This window comes from Protopterus annectens, chromosome 9.part0 (assembly GCF_019279795.1).
Source record: "Protopterus annectens isolate FY-2018-M chromosome 9.part0, PAN1.0, whole genome shotgun sequence".
Taxonomy (NCBI): domain Eukaryota; kingdom Metazoa; phylum Chordata; order Ceratodontiformes; family Protopteridae; genus Protopterus; species Protopterus annectens.
Genome location: NC_056743.1, coordinates 224,336,188 through 224,342,187, shown reverse-complemented (window position 1 = coordinate 224,342,187; position 6,000 = coordinate 224,336,188). Strand labels below are relative to the sequence as shown.

The window sequence follows — 6,000 nt, the reverse complement described above, 5'->3', positions numbered from 1 at the left end:
ATATATATATATATATGGTTTCACTTCAGAATCCTGAAATATCACAATCCTGAACTTCATAATTCGGAAGCCCAAAATCCTGAAAACTCAAAATCTTGAATCCCAAAATACTGAAAATATACAGGACACAAAGTATTCCAGTACAAGGACACACAGAAACACATACAAGACAAATGATAGCACAAGCCCCCCTGCACCCCCCACATCCCATGATAATTAAATATATGAACTCCAAAATTGCACTCCACAGAAAAAAAACGGCAAACATGACTTCATGGTTTCATGACTACCTGTTGTAACCTTAGTAATGTTCCCTTTTAACTTGCTATACTATAACAACATAACTCATGTTAGTGTAGTGAAGTGTGATCTTGGAGTTGATATATTTAAGTAAAAGGGGGTGTGGGGGAATGTAATATGCTTGATGTTGTCTATAGTCAGTATATGTACCCTGTGTGTTTTCAGTCTTTTGGGATTCAGGATTTATATATATATATATATATATATATATATATATATATATATATATATATTGCAGTCTGAAAGAACAAACACTTTTTTGTCTTTTTATCTTGTTTTTCCACCTGCCAGTGGCTTTACATGCAAGATCACAATACAGTGGGGTTTGGGAAGTTGACCCTACTCCACTGTTGTGCAGTTTCAGAGTTGTTGTTTATATAATTAGCATGGGTTGTGGAGGGTGCACCTGCAATATATGCCTATCTATAAATACACCAGATATCTTTTCGGTTCAAGCTTTTTAGATTTTATCTAAAAAAAAATCACTCTTTTTGTATTTGGTCTTTGGAGTGTTCAATAATTGAGTCATGCTACACCTAAAGAAATCCCAATCCCTCCGAACTACATGCTCTAGGGACCTAAACCTTGTCACCACAATAAACAGGACATGCTGGAGGGATAGATTCCTGTTCCAGAGACTTCCCATACTCTGGAACAGGCTACCCATCTATGTCAAGCAATGTTCTTCATTAGCACTCTTCAAGAAAAATCTTGATGAGTGGATGGGAAATAGGAAATACACCCCAGGGATCACTTCTGTTTCTCTGCTCAGGAAAATATCTTTCTTGGGTGGCGTAAGCCAGCGAACCTTGTTGGCTAGGCTTACGTAGGCCCTTGGGCCGATAGCCTAGTACCTACCTATGAACAGAATTTTATGTATATATATATATATATATATATATATATATATATATATGTATATATATATATACTCACACATACATAAACATATATATGGCTTCGCCACTATGTTGAACTTTGGCCCTTATTCCTGCAGTAGTGCGATCTCAGAGTTGGTATATTTAGTTAGAGGGGCAAAGCCCCCCACATGGGTGGGTTTACTTTTCTTTGGTTTTGCTTTTTTCAGGATGGCCATGCGGTTACTTAGCTGGAGTGGAAAGTCGGTGTTCCTGTACAATATATATATATATATATATATATATATATATATATATATATATATATATATATATATATATATATATATATATATATATATATATATATACACACATGTATGTATATATGTAGAAGCAGATATCAATATAAGTGTAAAGACACAGATACGGATAATAGAGATAAAGTTAGAGAGAAAGAAAGGTGCTGTGCTTCCATGTAATTACTTTATCATCCAACATTTGAATAGTTTTTAGAATGATAAGGTTGTCATCCATAATTAGCAGCCTTTTTCTTCACATGCTCATTTTATTCAGATAAAAGCTATGTGCATGTCACTCAACATACATTAATGAACTGCTGTTTCATCTTTATGTAAGGTCATTAACACTATGCTAGGCTACTGGCACTAATTTGTAATAAGGTGTTCTGTAGTTCTGTGTCTTTAATAAACATTAAGTCTTGAAAGAATGCTGAGCTGAGTTAAGGCAAGTGTTATAACAGCTGAAAAAAATCTTTGCTTACAACATGCTTAGAACTAGGTGGAAATGTTTAAATTCTTAAAAGGTGCAGAGATTTAACTGTGTTATTTTAAAGTACTACAGATGTAATTCTATAGCATCTGCAAAAAGTTCTGCTATGGTAAATATTTTCAGACGGTCTAGCAGTGTAGCACATCTGGATTTCACTTCTTAAGTCAGCAGTTTGGAAGCCCATGATACAGACTTCACCGTTAAATGGCTAGCATTTGCTATGACCTTCAAATTTATTGCATTTATGCAGTTTGGAAAGAGCCAAGGCATAACAAAGTCTTTAATTAAATTGCCCACAAGCTGGCTACTACATAATTATGGCCTTTGCCACAAACATCTAAAAATATTTGCACTGTGATAACTAACCAAAATAGAATACATGTATGTCTTTTTGGAGGGAAGCCCAACTGTAGCTATGCAGTGTCTGACAGAAAGAAGGATGTGGTCATTTTTGGTTCTAGTGTTCTTAGTGAAGGCAGCAGAAATAGGAGCTGAGAAAGAAAGCACTTTTGGTGCACTACAGTTTGAGAAACAGTGTGGATTGTGACAAACTACTTTAAATCCCCAAAGTGGAAGTGAGCTTTGTTACTGGTAAGGTTTTTTAAAGTTTGTATTTTTTATTCACACATTTGATTGCTTTATTAGCACAAAACATCCAAGCTTAAGACCATTTTCTCTCCTGCCAAGAATTCTGTTTACAAGAGGAAGTACGAATGTAGTGTATCTGCAATATTTTACTATACTTCTACCACATCGTTGTTTGAAGATTAAGGCGTCTGTTTTCATCTCAGTTTCTGAAAATGCAGAGTAGCAAATACTGGTAATTTAACTTTGTATGTTGGAAATCATGGTGTATGAAAGCATTGTACCATTTTTAGGTTTCAAATTCCAAATGCTTTATACATCTGGTCAAATTCTGTTAGTCTGTAACTTGTGTGATACCAAAGGCACATGGTAAAGATGGTGCATGTTTTTATCAAATGCCTTTTACACCTGCATGCTTCACTATGGAGATAGCTTCACATGTATGATGTGGTAATACACTGAATGGTTCTAGGACTAAAATTCAGAGCTACAACTTGGAAGAGTCTCCTCTCTTCAAAACTTCTAGTCGACTCATTTCTTTTGAGAATGGATTTCTGTTGTGTGTCTCTTGTTACAAAATGTATGGAAATTAGGGGTAAAAAGTTTAAGTACCACTTGCAGGAATGCCTATTTCTGATTGCCTTAGGGCTGTGAATGAATTATTTATTTAGTTTTTTAAATATTCGGATTCATTGTTTTCTGTATATTTGTTAATATGTAGAAATTACTGTTGGGAAGAAATGTATTATTTTGCATGTTTTCCTTGAAAAGACATTTTTTTTAGTTTGCTTTGCAAATTTTAGTTATTTTGGGCTTCTCACAGTTTCCTACTTTAAGTGTTTCTAGGAAAGATAGCGGAGTTGCATTTCAGAATGCTTGCGAAGGGATATTAAAATGTGTACCCAGTGTAATACCTTACAAAAGCCATATGCCTAATGTCTGTGCTAGACATGCAGTAGATACAAATGTACTAGTAAAATAACATGAACACATCTAACAGAGATAAATAAAAGAGACTGAGTACTCATTCTGAATGCCATATAAGGAAAGCAACATCCAGCTGGTGGAAGAAGTCAAGAGAAAAGTTATGTGTAAGGTATGTAGGGTGGAGAGGAAAGGTAAAACCAGAGACAAGGGGAGACAGTGTTTTTCTCAACCAGATAGCAGGAGAGGCAGTAGAGACAGGATATGTCAATAAGATGTGAAAGGCTTATCTTATACATAGAGAATGTAGGGTGAAGGATAAAACACTAGCATCAGATTATGAGGACCAACTACTGTCTTGTACCCTGAATGCATTTCTTCAAAGGGACAGTTGTGAACTCACGTTAGAGACCAATAGAATGTATGGTGGCGAGGGTGTCCAAAGAGGCTTTCGAAAGGTCACAAAGTAGGTGAAAAAATAGTGAGGTGGGAGGTAGGTATAGAGGGAGGACAAAGTGTTAAATTCTTTAAAGGGAACATAAGATAGGGTCATAGGATCATAGGAAGTTACTAGGCTATTGCCCTTGAGGCCCTTATAAGCCTAGCCAAGAGTTTAGCCCATGTGTACACAAATCAGCACCAGATGCCCATGTCCAGCAGGGACACGGTGGAATCCCAGTAATGTATTTTCTATTTCCCATCCAGTTATCCAAGTTGTGCTTAAAAAGGGTTAAAGAGGTACTCTGCTTGAAGTTGAGAGGGAGTCTATTCCACAGATGGGGGAGTCTCTGGGACTCAAATCTGTCCCGGCAACAAGTCCTATTGATGTCACAGACCAGGTTGAGGCCGAGCATGTGGGTTACTCCAGTGGAACTTTATTTGCAGATATACAGCAGTCCCATCAAGGTGGGGTCCGAGTTTGCCTTGTATGCCACACAGGGGTCATTTATGAGGAGTCTGTATGAAACTGAGTGGAGGGATAGGGCTTTTAGCCTATCTGTGTATGGTAGATTTTTGAGGTCCTGGATTCTCCTGGTGAGGAACCTCTGTGGTTTCTCTAGCTGCTGCATGTGCTTTGTGAGGTACATGCTGATCGGGGAGTTGTACTCAATAATGGGCCTTATAAGGGAAGAATACAGGGATGTTATGACTGCCTTGTCCTTGGATGAGATAGCCTTACTTATGAGGTGGGCCACGTAGAAAGCTTTCTGTACAATGGAAGCAACATGGTGGTCAACAGTCAGATTGCTATCAATCTGGCCGCCCAAATCCCTCACGACTGATTGTGTGCTTAAGATGTTGCTATTAATGTGATAATTTGTGTTGACATCACTCCCCCCAAAGGGGACGATGATGTATTTTTTGGTATTCAGCTTGAGGCCATGTTTCTGGCACCACTCATTTGTTTGAGTGAGACTCTCTTGGAGGATGTCCACATCACCTGGGCAATTGATGTCAGTTCCCAGATTGCAGTCATCTGCAAACTTGGTCAGCCATAGTCCACTGGTTTTGGCCTGCACTTCAGAAAGGTATGTCACAAATAACAGAAGCCCCAAGACCGAACCCTGGGGTACTCCACTTGATATGGGTCTACTGCTTGAGGTGGCTTCCCATAGTTTGACTAGGTGGGTTCTATCAGTTTGCCAGTTAGCTAACCATCTGGTAACATATGGATTGATGCCTAGTTGAGTGAGTTTATCTATTATGTCCAAATGGGAAATAGTGTTGAAGGCTTTGCACTGTCTTCCTGTCATCCATGGCTTTGGTGATTGTCTCAAAAAGTCGACCAAATTTAACAGACATGTCCTCCCCTTGATGAAGCCAAACTGTGTGGGATCAAGTGTTTGGAGGTTACCAATGTCCTTGTTAATGAGGTCTGCGATAATCCATTCCATGGCCTTGCTGATCAGGCTAGTTAGGCTGATAGGTCTATAATTTCCCATATTGGTAGATGCTCCACCTTTGTGCAAAGGGATGACAGTGGCTGTCCTCCACCCAGCTGGGACAAAGCCGGTACTCAGGCTTTGTTTGAACAGGGCACCTAATGATGTTGCAAGCTCCTGCCTGAGTTCATGTAGGATGCAGCCTGGGATGTTATTGGGTCCTATGGAGGCTGTAGTATTTGCCTTTGAGACAGCAGTGATGACCAGACCCTAGATATAAGGGGAAGGGGGCAGGTACCAGGACTTTCCTGATGTACTGACGGGAGACAGAGGGGTGAAATTTTTGTTGACTCTGTCAGCCATCAAGTTTGCTATATCTATGGCATTTGTATATGTGGTGTCCTTGACCACCAGTTCTGAACAGATCTGGGTGCTTCCTTTGATATTGTGGACATATGTGAAGGCGGCTTTATAATTTCTCATGTAATTGATATATCTGCAAAGTCTACTTCTAATCATCTTCCAGGTGCAGTACTTTACAAAGTTAGGATTAAAGATTCCAACTTTTAGACAATGTCCAGACTCCCACAGTGCTCCTCTTTAGGGATGTTTCATCATCTTATATCACTCTCTTTAACCTAGTGTTCCTAGCTGCTGCT

General features: G+C 38.8%; 1 protein-coding gene across 3 annotated transcripts in view; it reads left to right on the top strand.

The window, feature by feature from the left end:
• The first annotated feature begins 2,417 nt into the window (after nucleotides 1-2,417).
• Nucleotides 2,418-6,000, top strand: part of INSC (INSC spindle orientation adaptor protein) — a 1,312,382-nt gene continuing 1,308,799 nt past the window's right edge. For all 3 annotated transcript variants that reach the window (XM_044082782.1, XM_044082784.1, XM_044082780.1), the window contains exon 1: nucleotides 2,418-2,540. The gene's annotated coding sequence lies outside the window, so the exon portion shown is untranslated. The remainder of the gene's footprint in view (nucleotides 2,541-6,000) is intronic.